Source organism: Myotis myotis, unplaced genomic scaffold (genome assembly GCF_014108235.1).
Source record: "Myotis myotis isolate mMyoMyo1 unplaced genomic scaffold, mMyoMyo1.p scaffold_m19_p_13, whole genome shotgun sequence".
Taxonomy (NCBI): domain Eukaryota; kingdom Metazoa; phylum Chordata; class Mammalia; order Chiroptera; family Vespertilionidae; genus Myotis; species Myotis myotis.
Genome location: NW_023416317.1, coordinates 5,759,858 through 5,781,386, shown reverse-complemented (window position 1 = coordinate 5,781,386; position 21,529 = coordinate 5,759,858). Strand labels below are relative to the sequence as shown.

The 21,529-nt window shown below is 40.2% G+C and overlaps 1 non-coding gene across 1 annotated transcript; it reads left to right on the top strand.

Moving 5' to 3' along the window:
- Positions 1 to 457: 457 nt before the first annotated feature.
- Positions 458 to 564, top strand: LOC118668714. Its single transcript, XR_004971721.1, has one exon. It is a non-coding gene; the product is annotated as a U6 spliceosomal RNA (small nuclear RNA).
- The last annotated feature ends 20,965 nt before the right edge of the window (positions 565 to 21,529 follow it).

The following is a 21,529-nucleotide window of genomic DNA, read 5'->3' as shown; positions in this document are numbered from 1 at the left end:
GTACTTGATTCCTTCATATTGTTGAATAACATTCTATTGTATGGATGGACTACATTATGTTTATCCATTCATCTATCGATCAACATTTTAATTGTTTGTACTTCTTGGCACTTAAAAGATAGTGCTGCAATGAATATTCATGTGCAAGTATTTGTGTTCATGCATATTTTCTTTTTTAAAAAAATATATTTTATTGATTTTTTACAGAGAGGAAGGGAGAGAGAGAGAGAGAGTTAGAAACATTGATGAGAGAGAAACATCGATCAGCTGCCTCCTGCACACCTCTCACTGGGGATGTGCCTGCAACCAAGGTACATGCCCTTGACCGGAATCGAACCTGGGACCCCTCAGTCCGCAGGCCGACACTCTATCCACTGAGCCAAACCGGTTATGGCATGTGTTCATGCATATTTTCATTCTTTTGGGTATGTACCTAGAAGTAGAAATGCTGGGTTACGTGCTCGCTTCGGCAGCACATATACTAAAATTGGAACGATACAGAGAAGATTAGCATGGCCCCTGCACAAGGATGACATGAAAATTCGTGAAGCGTTCCATATTATAAAAAAAAAAAAAAAAAAGAAGTGCTGGGTTACATGGTAACTCCATCTATAACATTTTGAGAAACTGTTGAACTGGTTTTCTTAGTGGCTACCCCATTTTGTTTTCCCATAAGAAAAGTAAGAGGGCTTCAATTTCTCCACATCCTTGCCAACACTTTTCATTATCTACCTTTTTTATTTTAGCCACCCTAGTAGGGGTAAATTAGTATCTTATTATAATTTTGGTTTGTATGTCCTAGGTAGTTAATGCTGTTGAATATCTTTTCATGTGCTCATTGGCCATCTGTATATTTTCATTGGAAAAATACCTCTTCTAGTCCTTTGTTTATTTTTAATTTGGGCTGAATTTTTACTGTTGAGTTGAAAGAGTTCTTTATATATTCTGGACAAGTCCCTGCTCATATGCATATTATTATTATTATTATTATTATTATTATTATTCCTCACTCAAGGATATTTTTCCATTGATTTTTAGAGAGAGTGGAAGAGAAAAGGAGAGGCAGAGAGAAATATTGATGTGAGAGAAACACATTGATTGGTTGCCTCTTGCAAGCGTCCTGACCAGGGCCCAGGCCAAGGAGGAGCCTGCAACCCAGGTACGTTCCCTTGACTGGAATCAAACCCGGGACCCTTTCGTCTGCAGTCTGACACTCTATCCACTGAGCCAAACCAGCTAGGACTATATATATTATTTGTAAATAGATTCTCTCATTCTCTAGATCTTCTTTTTACATTTTTATGGTGTCATTTGAAGCATATTTTAATTTTAATGAAGATCAGATTTTCTTTTATTTTGTCAATTGTGATTTTGATGTCATATCAAATAAATTATTGTCTGATCCAGAGGTTATGAAGGCTTACTCTGATATTTTCTTACATCAGTTTTATAGATATAGCTCTTATATTTTGCCCAGGATGCACTTTGAGTTTATTTTTATGTCTGGTGTCAGGAAGGGATCTGACCTTATTCTTTTGCATGTGCATACCCATTTGTCTCAGAATCCTTTCTTGAAAAGACTATATTTTTCCTGTTGAATTATCTTGGCACCTTTGTCAAAAATCAATACGCCATATATATAAAGGTGTTTGTTTTTTTTCTAGACTTTCAATTCTATTCTATTAATCTGCGTCTATCCTTTGACCAACATCACCCTACTGTGCCTTTGTAGTGAGTTTTGAAATGGGGAAGTAGGACTTCTACAGCTTTGTTATTTGTCAAGATTGTTGTGACTATTCTGAGTCCCTTTCATTTCCATAGGAATTTTAGAATGAGTCAGCCAATTTCTGTAAATAAAAAAAAAATCCAGTGAGGATTTTGATAGAAATTCTATTAAATCTGAAGATCAATTTGGAGAGTATTGCCATCTTGACTAACAATATTATGTCTTCTGCCCATAAATAAGGACCTGAATTACTGAATATATTTATTTGACATTCTTCTCCAACAATCCTGTTTCACAGTATTTTTCTTTCGTTTACTTCAAAATTTTCATATTCATCTGCTAACATAGAATCATTTTCAAACTTCAATAAAATAGTAATCATTAGAATATTTTTATGATAACTCTAATTAGTTTTTATTGACTTATTCAATAATTTTTGTGTGCTTACTATGTTCCCTGTACTTTTCTGAGCATTCTAGTTTTAGTAACTTGTCTTCCATTTTTTCCCTCATCATTCTGGCTAAATGCTTGTCAATTTTGCTGATCTTTTTAAAGAAACAACTTTTAGTTTTACTAAGTTTGGGTGTTTTTAAAATTTTTAATTTTATTAATTTTTGCTTTGATATTTATTTTCTTCTTTTTGTTTGCTTTAGATTTATTAGCACTTCTTTCCTATAGGCATTTACAGCTATAAAATTTCCTCTGAGAACTCCTTTACTTGTAGCTTATAATTTTGATATGTATGTTTTATTTTTATTCATCTCAAAGTATTTTTTAAAAATACATTTTATTGATTTTTTACAGAGAGGAAGGGAGAGGGGTAGAGAGTTAGAAACATCAACCAGCTGCCTCCTGCACACCTCCCACTGGGGATGTGCCCGCAACCTAGATACATGCCCTTGACCGGAATCGAACCTGGGTCCCTTCAGACCGCAGGCTGACGCTCTATCCACTGAGCCAAACCGGTTTGGCTCAAAGTATTTTTTAATTTCATTTGCAACTTCTTTGATCCATTAGTTAGTTATACATATAGGTTCATTTTGAAGTGTAATTTGGTTCATTACATTAATTATGGAAGGGAAAAATACCAATTTATCACCTGTTTTATTTTGATTTTTAGAAATTTGTCATTTGGAATAAACACATTCTGTAATTATCATGTACATTTTCATGACTGCATCTTTGTACTGGTCCTCAAGCTTCCCCCTGAGTACAAGTCATGTGGGGACTTTCCCAAAACACAGATTCTGTAGTTCTGGTGTGAGCCCCAAGAGTCTACCTTGCTGACAGGCTCCCTGCTGTCTCAGAGAACACAGCAGGAAGGCCCTAGGCAACTTCTTGGAATGCTCTTCACTTACTCTTTGAGATTAGGTGCAAAAGGCCCTTTCCCTGAAAACTGTCCCCGTCCCTTTCCCTATAATCTCTAGCACCCTCCTCGGACCCTCTATTTCCACTGGTCCCATTCTTGTATCATTTCTGACTACATTGCTTTCGCCCAAAGGACTATGAGGCAAAGGAGAGCAGGTCTCTGTTCTCTTCATGATTTATTGTCTGGCTTAGTGTTTGATGTCTCAGACTAGATGCTTATTAACTATCCATTGAACCAATAAAGATAACTAACACCATACATGTCTGCTGTGGGCCAGTGCAGTGGCAAATGCTTGCCCATGATGTCGTTTAGCCAGAACAGCCCTATGAGAAAGAAACTGTCATTATCCTCATTTCACAGACAGGAAGTAAAAGCCTGTCCGAGCTCATGATTTCATCCTGGTTTCCTTAGAGAATGAACTCACTCCAATTTAACTACAAATCCCCGAGGAATCTAACACATTTTATTTGTGTATATTATGCCAATCAGTTTAGAAGAAAGAAAACAATAAAACCTTCCTTTTTATGCTTGCCCTGGGCAGTAAAAAAAGATGGGCAGCAACATTGATATTCCTAGTCTAGCCCTGCCCTCACCTCTTCTTGCTTGGTTGGTGCGTTCACTCCCATCTGGGTCCAGACCCCTCTTTTATGTTTCCTCTAAAATGTGGACTTGATCCTGTCACCGGCGACCTCAGCCTCACTCTATTTCTCACTCACTGCTCTGCAAGCATTTATTGAGCATCAGCTAAGCGTGAAGCACTGCGAGAGGCACTAGTAGCACAGAAGATTAGTGGAGATAACAGAATATTTTAAAATAATATTTTCAACATCAAATGCAAGAAACATCATATGCAAACAGCAAGAATAACACCAGCAACTGCTTTAAGCCATATGAGTTTTTGCAATCATACTTGCTGTTGGATATTGCAAAATCAATAGCTGAGATAACGATTCTAACATTTATTATCAATATTGCCACTCTAAGACAGTGGTAATTAAAATTAATGTCACTGCTCCTAGGATGAAGACGAATATTAATATGGCCATAACCTCATGCCGCAGCACCTTCCTTCCCCCCAATGGACTCGGCCACACTGGCCTTTGTTCAGAGTCTTGAACACTTTCTGCTCCTATGATAAAGTTTGCACGTACTGTTCCTTCTGCCTGGAACCTTCTAATTCTTCCCCCATTCACATGAATAACCCCTATTTATCCTAAAAAAAAATGTCACTTCCCTGACTCCCTCCCTAATCAAGTCATATCCTCCTCTCATATGCCTCCCTGCACCATATACCTTCTCTTCATGGTATTGGTGGCACTCCCAATTTTTAAAGATCTTATTCTTATTTACTCCTCTGGCACCTCTACTAGACTCTAATTTCCATGAAAGTAACATATGATTTAGTTTTGTTCACAACCTGGTTCCCCGTGCTCAGCAAAGCACAGGGAACACAGTAGGCAGCCAATCAAAATATTGTTGAATAAATGAATGAAAAATAATATTACTATAGTTATTACTATTATTATGTTAGAGTTTGAAAATTATTTTTTGTTAGCAGATAAATATGAAAATGTTTGAGGTGAATGAGGTATGGATTCAATGTGGATTCTAAAAACACAAAGAATGCCAGGCAAGTACATTATAAACAAAGGAATTAATGGATGAATTATAATACCTTCCCCAAAAGCTCTGATGGTAAGAAAAATATGAACCATAGTCCTTTCAAACTCTAAGTAAAAGGAAGCAGGGACAGGAGAAACATCTCACTTATGGTAGAAACGTAAACTTCTTTTAGACTGAGTCTTAAAGATGCATGAGAATATAAGTACTTTGGATATCAGTCAATCAAAACTCTAACTGAATCCATCCACCCTAGAGATTTAACCAGTGTTACCTATAAACTAAGCACATAAATCATGTATGCAAGAGTGAAGTGAGGGCGTGGGTATGTGGGAATGGAAAGTTGTGATTACACATCTGTCAGAAACTAGAATGCCACGCCAGCTGGTGATTCCCTTAAGCTTCTCTCCCTGCAAGCTCAGGCTGCAGAAGATGCCAGTTGTTCAGTTTGACACAACCATTTGTTTTTGGTGGACCACCTACAACTGCGTCTCAGTTCTATATTGAAGGGGGTAGGAAATTAATGGATGAATTATAATACCTTCCCAAAAAGCTGTGATGGTAAGAAAAATATGAACCTATGGACAAGGCTTATTTATTAGCCTTGAAGAAGCCTGTGGGCCACCAGCTGCTGTGATCAGGAAAACTTACGTCTATAGTCAAACTCTATGGAAGTAGCATGTAGAAAACTCTTGGCCAGGGGTGGCTGGGTGTTTGCCAAAGGCGACTCCAAAGTCCACAGGGACCTGATGCAAAGAAACCGGGGTCCCCCAGGCACGACAGAGCCCCTTAAAGGAACAGGCTTGCACTGGATGGTTTAGTATTTACAGGAGGCAGTTCAGGGGGCCCCCACCAGGTGAAGTCCCAGGCACGCAGGAACAGCTGGCTCTGGAATGACATTCTGACCTGGTTTCTCCACCTCCGCCATCCTCAACCTCCGTCCTTCCTCAATCCCAGCACCCCGTGCCTGCCTGGCTCTGCAGGTGGTCAGCTCTCTGCAACATGACTCTGCAAAGAGCCTGTGGCTCATTACAGAAGAGACGAGGTTTGGAAAATCAGTTGTGCAATGCACCTGTTCATAACCGATTCCAGGCTTGCTCTCCCCCTCTGAGTGGCACCTGGCCAGCTTCCTGAGGGCCTGGGGGGGGGGGGGGCGGGAATCTGCACATGTGGGGCAGCGGAAATCCTCTGGGCATCATGTCAGTGGTATCGAATAGTTACTTGGCTGCACAAAACTTAACGGGATGACAGAGACACTCTTTTGGAAGGAAATTTGGTGATATTTACCAGCATCAGGAGACGTTCACAGCCTCTAACACAGCATTAACACTTTGCTTTTAAAAAAAACAACCAGACTTTAAGGAAATAATATACTGAGAAAAACTATACACATAAATATATTTATTGCTGCTTTTTTATAACAGCAAAGAAACAGAAACAAATCAAATGGCAAATAGAGGAACTGTTCAGTAAAAGGTGGTCTATCCAATTGTGGAAATGAAGTGGTTTTCGTTGATGGTAGTTATCCAAGCCAGGAAGGGCAATTCGGATGCTCTTCCAGGCTCAGCCTCCCAGGCAGCTGGACGGCGGCAGCTAGCCTCAAGGTGCCCTTTAGTTGAGTGACCCCAGGCCCGGCACTGGGGGCAACCAGCCTTGGTTTGCAGTGTGGCCTCCCCCACATGTTTCGAGCCCAACACAGATAGCTGCCAACCATGGATCATTTGTAGCACTCCTACAGGTAGGATGTCCACATGTAATACTTCACTTTCAGGTAGAATATAAAGAACAATATAAACACACAAAACAGAAACAGATTCAAAGAGACAGAAAACATACTATTGGTTGCCAGAGGGGGGGGGGGGGAGTTGGGGGGGGGGTGATGAAAAAGGTGAAGAGATTAAGAAGTTTAAAGTGGGTCTGGCTGGAGTGGCTCAGTGGTTGAGCATAGATTTATAAACCAAGATGTCATCTGCCCGGATTGCAGGCTCGATCCCTCATAGGGGGCGTGCAGGAGGTAGCCAATTGATATTTCTCTCTCATTGATGTTTCTATCTTTCTATCCCTCTCCCTTCCTCTCTAAAATCAATAAAAACATTGATTACATAAGTGTAGGGTGACAGGTGGGTACTAGACCTATTGGAAGGTCACTTTGTAAATTATATAAATGTCTAAACACTATGCTATACACTTGAATCTAATATAAAATGTAATTGAATTTAACTGTAATTGATTTTTTTTAATTTTTGAAAAAAGTCAATAATAGTTTCCATGACCCAGCAATTCCATTTCTCAACTGTCACACGTGGGTTTGGGACCTACCCATTTTGTGTCTCCACCTCTACGACCAGTCTTGACTCGGTTTCTCTTTTATCTCCTTAGTAATAGGACTTCTGTTCAGTTAGTCTTCAGATGGTTCTCCAGGTTGATTGTTCTATGACGTAGTTGTAATTAAGATGTGGTCATGGGAGAGGCGAGCACAGTGTTTACCTACTCCACCATCTTAACCAAACTTTATGCTTAACTTTTGATGATCTACCAAATTCTTTTCCAAAGTGGCGGCAGCATTTTACACACCTGTGTGTGAGGTATTTCAGTTTCTCCACATCCTTACCAACACTTATTGTTTGTTTGTGTTTTTTAGACATCTGTGTGTGAAGTGTTATTTCATTGTGGTGTTGGTTTGCATTTCCCTAATGATCAATAATGCTGAGCATTCTTTCATGTGCTTATAGTTCATTTGTATGTCTTCTTTGGATAAATGTTTATTTAAATCCTCTACCCTTTGAGTTATTTATAGTTTTATTATTGAGTTGTAAGAGATCTTCATATGTCCTTGATACAAATCCCTTATCAGATATATGATTTTCAAATATTTTTCCATTTGATTGGTTATATGGATGGTTTCCTTTGAAGCCTATATATATATATATATATATATATATATATATATATATATATATATATATATATTTTTTTTAATCCTTATCCAAGGATATTTTTCCCATTGATTTTTAGAGAGTGAAAGGAAGTGGGGTGGGGGGAGAGGAAGAGAGATAAGAGAGGAACATTGATATCAGAGAGACATATTGATTGGTTGCCTCCTGAACACACCCCAACTGGGGCTGGAGATGAAACCTGAGACCTTTTGGTCTGAGGGTTGATGCTGTAACCACTGAGTCAAATCGTCCAGGGCCCAAATATTTTTAATGTTGATAAAGTTCAATTTATTTTTTCTTTTGTCACTTGTGTTTTTGCTGTAATAAATAAGAAACCATTGCCTGAGTCAAGATCATGAAGATTTTTTCCTATGGTTTTTTTTCTAACTTTTATAATTTGAGCTCTTAAATGTAGATATATCATATATTTTATTTAATTTTCTGTATGGTGTGAGGAAGGGTTTCATTCTTTTGTAAGTGGATATCCAATTTTCCCAGGACAATTTTTTAAAAAGATTATCCTCAACATAAACTGATGAACAAAAACAGATCCAGAGACAGAGAAGCATTGATCAGACTGTCAAACCTCAGAGGGAAGGTAAGGGAAGGTGGGGGTAAGGGGGAGAGATCAACAAGGGACTTGTATGCCTGCATATAAGCCTAACCAATGGACACAGACAACAGGGGAGGAGGGCATGAGTGAGGGGGTTGGGGGGGTATTAGAGGGATGAGGACACATATGTAATACCTTAATCAATAAAGAAATTAAAAAAAATGATTATCCTTTGCCCATTGAATTTTCTTGGCACCCTTGTAAAAAATCAACTGACCATAAGTAAAAGAGCTTATTTCTGGACTTTTTGTTGTTGTTGTTAATCCTCACCTGAGGATATTTTTCCATTGATTTTTAGAGAGAGTGGTCGATGTGAGAAAGACACATCAATTGGTTGCCTCCCCTCCCACACAAGGCCCGCCAGGGCCAGGGATTGAGCCTGCAATTGAGGTACGTGCCCTTGACTGAAATCTAACCTAGGACCCTTCAGTCTGCTGCAGGCCGACACTCTATTCACTGAGCCAAACTGGCTAGGACTATTTCTGGACTTTTGATTCTATTTTATTGATCCCTATTTCAATCCTTATGAAATAGCATACATACTGTCTTGAATACTGCAGCTTTTAGTAAGTCCTGAAATTGGAAAATGTAAATTGTCTAGCTTTGCTTTTTTAAAAGATTGCTTTGGCAACTCTGGGTTCTTGCATTTTAGATAAATTTTAGAATGTGGCTTTGCAACAAATGGCAGCTATATTTTGATAGAAATTCCATTGAGTCAGGACACAGTTTGGGGAAGTATAACCATCTTGACAATACTAAGTTTTTTGGTCTGTGAACCTGGAATTTCTTTAGATCTTTCTTAATTTCTTTGATGTTTTGTACCTTTCAGTGTATAAATTTTATACTCATTTTGGTTAAATATATTCCTAGGCGTTTCATTATTTTTGATGCTATTGTAAATGGATTTTTTTTCTTAATTTCATTTTTGGATTGTTCATTGGTAGTCAATAGAAATACAGTTAATTTGACTTTGTATTCTATAATCTTGAATGAACCATCTAAAGGATGCGGATACTCTGGGAATCTCCAGTTAGGCCTGAAGACGTTCATCTAGCAAGATGGTCCTGGCAAGATGGTGCACTCAGCTGGTGTGTTTAAAGGAAGTGGATAAAATCTGATATAATTTTGTGCTATGTTTGTGTCCCCCCTCCCCAATCTGTATGTTGACACCCTAATCTCAAATGTGGTAGTATTTGCACGTGGACCTTTAGTAGACAATTAGGTTTAATGAGGTCATAAGAGTAGAGCTCCGATGATGGAGTTAATGTCCTTATAAGAAGAAGAGACCAAATTTCTCTCTCTCCACCATGCAAGGACAGGGTGAGAAAGTGGCTGACTGCAAACCAGGAAGAGGACACTTACCAGACACCAACTCTGGCAGCACCTTGATCTTGGGCTTGCTAGCCTGTGGAACTATGAGAAATAAGTGTCTGTCACTTACACCATCCAGCCTATTGTGTTTTGTTCCCACAGCCCCAGCGAACTGTGAGTATTTGTATATAGTTGAGATGGTAAGAAAGAAAGGCAAATCCCTAAGTACAGAATAAACAACAACATGGATTTTTGAGAACCAAAGCCCCAGGCAAGTAAATTGACTCGGCACTAACAGAGATTTCTGAACTGGTATCAGCTCTCAGTTTGGCTCTTAATGGCATAAGAACAGAAAACAAGTCCTACACTTGATAAGGCCAGATAAGCTGGGGAGAGAGCACCAAATCCCTGCACAAGGCGGGCCATGAAAGAGTAAGACTCCAGTGCTAAGAGGACAGTTAATCTATCTCCACCCACTGACTCAGGGAAGCGATAGGGAGATGATTTCTGGGTCCTGCCTTTGAGTGAAAAAAATTCCAATTTCCTGGGAAAATAAAACTCTGCACTTGCCCAGGATCTAATGGACAGCATGGTGATTCTAGTTTTCAAAATTGTATGCTTGAAAGTTGTTCTGAGAGTAGAGCTTTCACCATAACAACAATGACAATATAGTGGTTACGTGAGATGAAGGAAATGGTAACATTGATTGTAGTAAACATTTTGCAATATATACACATTTTACAGTGTTTTATGTCAATTATATCTCAATAAAGCTGGGGAAAAATCCCACAATTCTGAATTTACACTCCTTGTGGGTTTAGAGTGAAACTGTTTGCTACTCAAGTGCAACAGGTACTACCCCCACTGAGAAAGTAGTAGAAACTTGTATGGCCCAGGGGTGCCCCTGGATTATCTGAGAAGAACCATAAAACCCACTCTGAAGGGGCACTTCACTTGCCCAGGCCATATGGGATTTATATAAACATACACAAAATACGCTCTATTGAAGACTAATATACAATCATCCGTAACAAAACATAGGAGAGCCCTGGCCAGTGTGACTTGGTTGAACATCGTCCTGTGCACCGAAAGGTCACCTGTTTGATTCCTGGACAGGGCATATACCCAGGTTGTGGGTTTGATCCCAGGACAGGAGGCAGCCGATCAATGTTGTTTTTTCTCTCTCTCCCTCTCCCTTCCCCTCTCTCTAAATCAATAAAAAAAACAACAACCCACAAAAAACCCAAAACATAGGAGAAACTGACCCACCATGAGCAAAACTCAGCAAACAAACAAAAACAACAACAGAAAAAAGGAATAATTAGCATATTAAAGACTTTTGATGAATCTATAATAGTGACAGTAAATCAAATCTAACTAAAATGGGTAAAGTGATAAAACAAGTAGAAATAAAAAGGAAATGCACAAATAAACAATAAGAATATATGTATCCTGAGCTGGTTTGGTTCAGTGGATAGAGCATCAGTCTGAGGATTGAAGGGTCCCAGGTTTGATTTTGGTCAAGGGCACATGCCCGGGTTGTGGGCTCAAGCCCCAGTGGGGGCATGCCAGAGGCAGCTGGTCCATGATTCTTTCTCATCATTGATGTTTCTATTTCTCTCTCCCTCTCTCTTCCTCTCTGAAATCAATTTAAAAAAAGAATATATGAAAGTAGCTCAGTTAACGATAAGAGAGCAAGTTCCAAGCAACCTGAAGAGATTTGTGGGTAGAAGGGGAGGGAAAAGCCACCTGGGCTTTTAAAAATGTACACCTCTTTCTCAACAGCCCTGTTTCAGTTTCAATGTATTAGGAAACACAATACGCCTTTTGGTAAATGGCATTGTACTCAAATACTGATACTCTTATTCCAAATAACTTAAACAACTATATTTCTTTAACAATTAGCAGTGAGTTCTATAATTAGAGCATCATTATAGATCCATAAACAGGAGTCAGGAAAGGATAACTAGGTGTCATAGCCACTTAGCTCCTCCTGCTTTGGGCATTCCACACCATTGGTGGCACCTCTCCATTCCCTGTGAATGCCCCACCATTGGCTGAATCAAATCTATTCCTTCCTTGCTACTTTCTATTTTTAAAAAAGGCATAGATGGTGCTCTATTTTTTTTTTTTTTTAATGCTTTCCTATTTGGAAGCTGGTACAAAGTCTCCCAATTTGGGAACATATTTAGGTTGTTATTTGAGATGTATTCATATTTCTACAATCAATGGAATTCTTCAGTGACCTGTCTACAGTGATTTATAACCTTTTTTGGCTATTCAATTATTTGTCACACATTTCAATAGATCTATTTTACTTTGCTTGTGTTGTGAATGCTATCACTTTGTTTCTTACTCCCTCTGTCCCTTCAAAGTCATTCAGGTCATTTACTTTCTGCTCCACTTAAAAAAGAAAAAAATGCTGACTCTTCTTTAAGAAACTTGTGGTTACTTATGAATGCATGAAATGTATTTTTCCCTTGGAGAAAACCTAAGTCTCACAAATGTTAATTATTGGATGAACTTTAAAGTTAATCCATAAATAGGATCTCAGTACTCACATTTTTACTTTATTTTCTTTAGACATATCCATAAAAAAGTCATCATGTGCCAATATTTTAACATTTAGGTGTTGAAAATCTTGCCACCTGGAGTTAGATTTGCTGATTAACACATTCACTCATCAGGGCAGGCAGGTGGGTCAGTAGGAAGCATTTAGCATTTAGCACCTTCCCTTTCTGTAAAATCACTAAATGTCCCCAATCTTTCTACTCACAGCTGAGTCCTTTTTCCAATACAACAATAAGTGGCCCTATTCTCTCTAACAAGAGCCTGGGTATTCATGTATCACTTCCGTTGTTGGGCTTGAGACTATAAAATAGGGGCAGCTGCATAACTAAACTAAAATAAAATGCTGTCTACTAGAAGGGCTCAACAGCATATATGAGTTAGTAGAATAAAGGATTAGCAAATTTGCCCTGGCTAGGTAGCTCAATTGGTTGGAGTATCATCCCAATACACCAAGGTTGCAGGTTTGATCCCCAGTCAGGGCATACGCAAGAATTAGCCAATGCATAGATAAATAAGTGGAACAATACATCAATGCCTTTCTCTCTCTCTCTCTCTCTCTCTCTCTCTCTCTCTCTCTTTCTCTTTCTCTCTCTACCTCCCTTTATTTCTCTCTAAAAAGAAAGAAATCTACACTAATAAAAGAGAAAGACGCAAATTAAACATCACACCATCACTCTGCCACTCAGCTACACCCACAAGCCATGCCCACCAGCCAATCAGGAGCGAGTATGCAAATTAACCCAACTAAGATGGCTGCGGCCACGGAGCTGGAGCAAGCAGGAGGCTTGGGTTGCCCCTGGCGATGGAGGAGGCCAAGCTTCCCGCCTGCCCTGGCTGGCCCTGGGCTCCGCTCAAGTCTACAAAGTTTCAATTATAGAAGATAAATAAATCCCAGATACTTGCTTCCAGCGGCCATGGCCTCCACTCAAGGAGGGACTGGGAGCCTGGGTTGCCAGGGGGCATGGCCAGCCTGGAAATGGCCATAAGCCCCTCACCCAGGCTGGCCAGGCACCCCAGTAGGGAACCCAACCCTGAAGGGGGTGTGGCTAGCCTGAAAACAGCCCTCAGCCCCTCACCCAGGCTGGCCACACCCCCATGGGGTGAGGGTCCACACTGGGGGGCTTGACCACCCTGCAAACAGCCATCAGCCCCTCACCCAGGCAGGCTATGCACACCAGCAGGACCCCCCCCCCCCCAAAGGGGCTGTGGCCAGCCTGCAAACAGCCATCAGCCCCTTACCCAGGCTGGCCAGGCACCCCAGTGGGGACCCCCACCCTGGTCCGAGACACCTTTTAGGGCAAACCAGCCGGCCCCCACCCGTGCACCAGGCCTCTATCCTATATAGTAAAAGGGTAATATGCAAATTGACCCTAACAGCAGAACGACTGGGAATGACTGGTCACTATGACACACACTGACCACCAGGAGGTAGACACTCAATGCAGGAGCTGCCCCCTGGTGGTCAGTGCGCTCCCACAGGGGGAGCTCTGCTCAGCCACAAGCCAGGCTGATGGCTGCCAGCATAGCGGTGGTGGCGGGAGCCTCTCCCGCCTCCTCAGCAGCGCTAAGGATGTCTGACTGCCAGCTTAGGCCCGATACCCCAGGGAGTGGGCCTATTTCAGCAGGTGGACATCCCACGAGGGGTCCCAGACTGAGAGAGGGCACAGGCCGGCTTAGGGGACCCCCCCCCCACCGAGTGCACAAATTTTTGTGCACTGGGCCTCTAGTTAACAAATAAAATTTTAAAAATAATCAGCAATCTTAAAAATTGATCATTGAGATTATCCAGTCAAGGAAAAGAAGTAAAAAGAATGGTAAAATTTTTTTTAGTAGTCTCAGAGACCTGTAGTACACTGCCACATGCATCCATATATGCATAATGGGAATCCCTGAAAGAGAGAAGATAAAGAAAGGGGCAGGAAGAATATTTGAAAAATAATGGTTGAAAACTTACTTCCCAAGTTTGATGAAGACTATTAATCTATACATTCTAGAAGCTCAATAAGTTCTCAGAGAGATAAACTCAAAGAGATATACACTTGGAACATCATAATCAAACTGTCAAAAGCCAGGGACCAAGAGAGAATTATGAAAGTAATAAGAGAAAAGTGATTCATCATGTACAGTGGATCCTCAATAGCATTAATAGCTGATTTTTTAAAATAAGAAACCATGGAGGCCAGAAGACAGCAGATGACATACTCAAGGGCTGAAAGAAAAAGACTATGAACCAATAATTATATATCTAATAAAATTATCTGTCAAAAACAAAGAAGAATTTAAAACATTATATTTTTTTCTTTTAAAAATATTTATTGATTTGAGAGAGAAACATTGATTTTGCTGTTCCACTTATTTATTGGTTGTTTCTTGCATGTGCCTTGACTGGGGATCAAACCTAAATCTATGATCCAAATATATGCTGCCATCTTTTACATTTACTATGTATTTTCCTTTTCTGGTTCTTTCTTGTCTTCATGTGCTTTCATGCTTTTGTCTGGCATCCTTTTATTTCAGCCTGCAGCATTCTGAATAGGTTGAAAGCAAAGGAATGGAAAATGACATGCCAAGCCAACAATAACTAAAAGAACACTGCTGTGGCGATAGTATTAGACAAAATGCCAATTGTTAATATTAAAAAATACTTCATAAAAAATGTTACTGAGACAAAGAAGGACATTTTATATAGTAAAATGATCGATCCATCAGGAACACATAATTATAAACATACTAGAGGTCCGGTGCACGAAATTCGTGCACAGAGGAGGGGAGTGGGGGGGTCCCTCAGCCCGACCTGCACCCTCTCGCAATCTGGAACTCATCGGGGGATGTCTGACTGCCAGTTTAGGCAGGGGGATCAGGCCTAAACTGGCAGTCAGACATCCCTCTCTCAATCTGGGACCACTGGCTCCTAACCACTCACCTGCCTGCCTTGCCTGCCTGATCACACCTAACCCCTCTGCCTGACTGCCTGATCACCCCTAACCCCTCTGCCTGCCTGATCACCCCTAACCACTCTGCCTGCCTGCCTGATGCCCCTAACTGCTTTCCTGCCTGCCTGATTGCCTCTAACTGCCTCTACCTTGGCCTCCGCCACCATGACTTCGTCCAGAAAGACTTCCAGAATGACATCCAGAAGGTCGTTTGGATGTCCAGTCTAGTTAGCATATTATGCTTTTATTATTATAGACTAGAGGCCCGGTGCATGGATTTGTGCACCAGTGGGGTCCCTCAGTGTGCCCTGTGGGGATCAGGCCGAAATCGGCATTCCAACACCACCTACCACTCCCATTCATCCTGGCCTTGCTGCACCTGCCACGGGCTCATGCCCAGTCAGTCCCAATTGGGAGAGGCTCACGCCGCCACAGCAGTGCTTGCCAGCTGTGAGCCCTGTGTCTGGCGCCCGTTGGTCAGCTGAGTGGCGCTCCTGCTGTGGGAGCACACTGACTACCAGGGGGAAGCTCCTGCATTGAGCATCTGCCCCCTGGTGGTCAGTGTGTGTGTCATAGTGACTGGTCATTCGGCTGTTTGGTCTCTTAGGCTTTTATATATATAGACTAGAGGCCAGGTGCACAAAAATTTGTGCACTCGGGGAGGAGGGGGGGTCCCTCAGCCCAGCCTGTGCCCTCTTGCAGTCTGGGACGCCTCAGGGGATGACCACCTGCTGGCTTAGGCCTGCTCCCCAGGGGATTGGGCCTAAGATGGCAATCAGACATCCCTCTGGAGCCCGGCAGCCCTCGGGGGATGTCCACTTGCTAGCGGGGAGCAGGCCTAAACTGCAGTCAGACATCCTTAGTGCTGTTGAGGAGGCAGGAGAGGCTCCCACCACCACCACTGTACTGGCAGCCATCAGCCTGGCTTGTGGCTGAGCAGAGCTCCTCCAATGTGAAAGCACCCTGACCACCAGAGGGCAGCTCCTCATTGAGCGTCTGCCCCCTGGTGGTCAGTGTGTGTCATAGTGACCAGTCATTCCCAGTCCTTCTGCTGTTAGGGTCAGTTTGCATATTACCCTTTTACTATATAGGATAGAGGCCTGGTGCACGGATGGGGGCCAGCTGGTTTGCCCTGAAGTGTGTCCCGGATCAGGGTGGGGCTCCCCACTGGGATGCCTGGCCAGCCTGGATGAGGGGATGATGGCTGTTTGCAGCTGGTCACACCCCCTTCAGGGTGGGGGTCCCCACTGGGGTGCCTGGCCAGTCTGGGTGAGGGGCTGAGGACCGTTTTCAGGCTGGCAGGTGACTGAAGCTCCCAACCTCTCCTTTTTTTCTTTCTTTTTTTTTATTCTGGGATTTATTTACCTTCTCTGGCTGTCACTGGAACTGAGAGCCAGCTTTAGCTCTGAGGCTCAGCTCCAGCTCTGAGACCTTGGCTGCTGAAAGCAGGTATCTGGGTTTGTTTGGCTTCTATAATTGAAACACTATTGCGGCTCCAGCTCTGAGGCCCGGCTGGCTGAAAGCAGGTTTCTGGGGTTTGTTTAGCTTCTAGAATTGCAACATTGTTTCTTAGAGTGCAGCTCAGAGGTGGGCAGCGGCAGGCGGGGAACCTTGGCTTCCTCCGTCACTGAAGCAAGCAAGTCTCCTGTTCATTTCAGCTGCCTGGCTTCCGGCCGTCATCTTGGTTGGCAGTTAATTTGCATATCACCCAGATTAGCCTATGGGAAGCATGTTGGAGGTACAGTTAATTACCATGTTTGTCTATTATTAGATAGGATATGCATCTAACAACAGAGCTTCAAAGTATGTGAGCAAAAACTGAGAAAACTAAAGGGAGTAATAATTCCACAATTATAATTGAGGACTTCAGTACTTCTTCACTTTCAGTAATACATAGAACAACTAGGCAGAAAATAGACAAGGCAAAGGAAGGCTTGAACAGCATCATAAAGCAAAGTAGAACTAATAGACACCCACAGAATACGTCACTCAAGAACAGTAGAATATAAGGTTCTGAAATGCATGTGAAACGATTTGTAAAAATTACCATATGTTAGGCCATAAAATAAACCATAATAAAAAATAATTAATTAAAAGTATGTCCTCTAGCTACAATGCAATGAAATTAGAAATCAAAAACAGATGGACATTCTAGAAATTTAAGAATATGTGGAAATTAAATGACAAATTCTTAAATAGCCAATGGGTCGAAGAAGAAATAAAAGGGAATTAGCCGTGGCCGGTAGCTCAGTTGGTTAGAGCATCATCCCAATATGCCAACATTGCAGGTTTGCTCTCTGGGGACATATAAGAATCAACCAATGAATGCATAAATAAGTGAAACAGCAAATCAATGTCTCTCTGTCTCTCTCTCTCTCTCTTCCAACCTCTCTTTCTCTAAAGTCAATCAATAAATAAAAATTCTGGCTGGGTAGCTCTGTTGGTTGTAGTGTTGTCTTGTACATCAAAAGGTTTCGGGTTCAATTCAGGGCCATACCTAGGTTGTGGGTTTGATCCGCAGGCAGGGTATGTATGGGAGGCAATTGATTGATGTTTCTTATTCACATGGATGTTTCTCTCTCATTCCCCCTTCCTCTCTCTCTAAAATGAATAAAAAGCATGTCCTTAGGTGAGAATTAAAAATAATTAAATAAACAAATAAATATTTTTAGAAAGGAAAAAGAAGAATAAAAATGAAAACACATTTAAATTTATGAGATCAGTTAAAAGCATGTTTAGAGTAAAATTTATAGATGCAAATGCTTTCATTAGAAAGAAAGAAAAAGTCTCAAATTAATAATCTAACCTTGCACCTTTCAAAAAAACTAAGGGCTAGAAGGGGTCAGTGGGGGCAAAAGGGGATATATGTAATACTTTCAACAATAAAAGCTTAATTTAAATAAACAAACAAACAAAAAAATAAATAAAAAGGGGATAAAACCTTAACCCTAGCAGAGGGAAATAAATTAATGAAGATTATAGTGGAAATTTATAAAATAGAGAATAGAAAAACAATGGAGAAAGTCAATAAAACCAAAAGTTGACCCTTTGAAAAGACAAACAACAAATGACAAAACCTTACCTCGACTAATCGAGAAAAAAGAGAGAAAATTCAAATGACCACATCAGAAATAAAAGAGGTACATCATGACCACTCTTAGAGATAGAATAGGAAGCATAAAAGAATACTGTAATTGACAGCAACAAATTAGATAAATTAGATACAATAGGAAAATTCCTATGAAACTGATTCAATAAATAGAAAGTTTGAATAGATATATAACAAGTAAAGAGATTGATCAGCAATAAAAAAAAATTCTACAAGATAAGCCAGGCTCGGATGGCTTCACAGATGAAATCTACGAAATGTTTAAGGAAGAATTATTACTAATATTTCACAAAATGTTTCAAAAACTAGAAGTGGAGGAAATACTTCCCAACTCAATCTGTGTAGCCAGTATTACCTTGATACCAAAACCAGACAAAGACATGACAAGAAAAAAAACACTATAGATCAATATTCCTTATGATTTATAAATGCAAAAATCCTCAGCAAAATACTAGCAAACCAAACTTAGTAAGATATAAAGTATTATACAAAATCTGACAGAACTTCACAAGTCTAATTTATCCCCCAGGGATAGAAGATTGATTCAACATATGAAAAAATATCAGTGTAATAATATGCTATATTAACAAAATAACTAACAGAAAAACACATGACCATCTCAAGAAACCTAGGGAAAGCATTTGACAAAATTCCAACACCCTTTTATGATAAAACATTCAGCAAACTAGGAAGAGATGAGAATTTTCCCAACCTGGTAAATGTTATCTATAAAAAACTCATAGCTAACATCATACTAAGTGATAAAGGGCAGAATGCTTTTTCCTAAGATCAGGAACGAGACAAAGGTACCCACTTAACACCTTTATTCAGCATTGTACTTTCAGTCAGGGCAATTAGGCAAGAAAAAGAAAGCATTCAGATTAGAAAGGGAAATGTAAAAGTATCTCTATTTGTAAATCACATGATCCTGTACATAGAAAATCCAAGTAATCCACTTGAAAAATATTAGATCTAATAAATGAGTTCAGAAAGGGTACAGGATACAAGATCAATTGAAAACTCAATTGTATTTCTTTACACTAGTAATGAATGATTCTAAAATAAAATAATTATACTTACAATAGTTTATAATATTTATAAAGGTTCTGTTTACCAAAAATAATAAAATACTTATGAATAAATATAACAAAAGTGTATAACCCTTATCACTAAAAACTATGAAACATTTTTGAAAGAAATTTAAGAAGACCAAATAAATGGAAAGACATCCCACAGTCATGGATTACAAGACTTAATATTGGTAAAATGTGCTGAAACGGGTTTGGCTCAGTAGATAGAGCATCGGCCTGCAGACTCGTGGGTCCCAGGTTCGATTCCGGTCAAGGGCATGTACCTGGGTTGTGGGCACATCCTCAGTGGGAGGTGTGCAGGAGGCAGCTAATCGATGTTTCTCTCTCATCGATGTTTCTAACTCTCTATCTCTCTCCCTTCCTCTCTGTAAAAAATCAATAAAAAATATATTTTAAAAAAATTGGTAAAATGGCAATACTCTCCAAATTGATCTAAAAACTCAATCTATAGCCTATTAAAATCACAGCTGCTACTTTTACAGAAATGGAAAATGGTGAACCTAAAATTCATATAAAAATACAAGAGTCCCAGAATAGTCCAAAAAAACCTTGAAAATAATGTCTTTTTTGAGATGATGACATTGTTCTGAAATTAAATCGCGCTGATAGTTGCACAGCTCTGTGAACATTCTTAAGAAACCACTAAATTATATACTTTAAAGGGGTGAATTTTTTGGCATGTGAGTTATATCTCAATATAGCTGTTTTTAAGGACACTTGTGGTAGACAGATCAGGTCAAATGCATTGATGGTAGAGTCTACTTTGCTTTCCCCTTATTTCTTTCACGCTAAAATACATTGATGTACTTATGCTTTCTTTAGAATAATTGATCCAGAATTATTTTCTGTAAAATAATATCCAATGCCTGAATTAAGAGTAATTAGTTATTGCAGAAATGGATATTTCTAAGAATTTTCAGGAAAGTCTTAATGAGCAACCTTCATCAGGTGTGGTCAGTGCTTGCCCTTTAAATGTTCTTCAATGGAACAAAGATTTCAAGGATCTTTATGGAAATTATAAGAGGTCTTGTTTTGCCAAGTGTTCAATGTGTAATATAAGATCATCAGTAGAAGGTCAGAATTGTTGGAAGCAGACCAGGTACCAAGGTTTTTCACTCTCGGCTAAAATCAAGGAAGCATAGTCAAACATCTTCCCTATTCCTCAGGACCAGATGTTGGTCTTTGTAAGATCAGCTCATCTGGCCTCCTAAATTATGGATTGCTGACTTTCAAACGCGAGGCTAGTAAGCTTCCTAGGATAAGTAATGAAATAAATATTTCATGAATGGAGAGCTGCAGGCCTAACTTTAATTTCAGATTCTGTTTCCCTGCTTGCTTCTTTTTTGACTTCTTAGATTAAGTAGACACAGAGGAGAAGGAAAAAAGCCTAAGGCGATTTGAAGAAATCAGTTATCACATCCTGAAAGGTTCTTTTAAGGTGTCTATGTCTTGTGGAGAGAATGTTAAAGAAAGGAAACGGGTTTTGCATAGCAAAGTTTATAGTAGAAACAATCCAATACTCAGGAGCTAGATATTTATTTTCACTTGTGATATTTAGAAAATGTGGTATTGACTCTGAGATAATCCACTCAAGTTCGCTCTCCTGGACACCTGACACCAGGAGCAGTCTTCACAGAGCGAGGTCACCTCCTAAGACATAAACTTGTCTATCAGGCACACCCTTCTATCCGCTTGGTGAGTGCTGTGCACATACCAGCAGTGAGGAAAACTGAAGGAAGACTGCGGAAGGGATATGTACAAACAAATGCACTTACTTAAAGGCATGTCCCAGTGATGGAGCTAAGGATGGAAGTTTTGTGGAGAACTTGTGAGGGGTCATTTATAAAACTGAAAAGCTACCTACTGAACACTTTTTACATCCTAGCTGTTTATATACATTATCTTATGTGGTAGATGCCAATATCTCTGTTTTAAAGATAAGGAAACGGAAGTTTAGAGAGATTTACTAACTAAACACAAGGCGACCAGTTTGGTCAGGTTTACCTGGGATAATGCACCAACGTGTGAGATTCCAAAGCTCAAGCGCTGGCCCATAGTCCCATGTTGCCTCCCCAAACTAAAAGCAGACTGCTCTTCGTTTGTTTCCCTTTTCCAGATCTACTAATGCTGTGTAGGATAGTCTTTCATCCCACAATATAGTGTGGCCTTGACTTACGAGTGTCCCGACTAACGAGTTTTTTGACATACCAGCTGTCTCTAGGCAGATTTTTTGCATTGAGTTGACAGAGT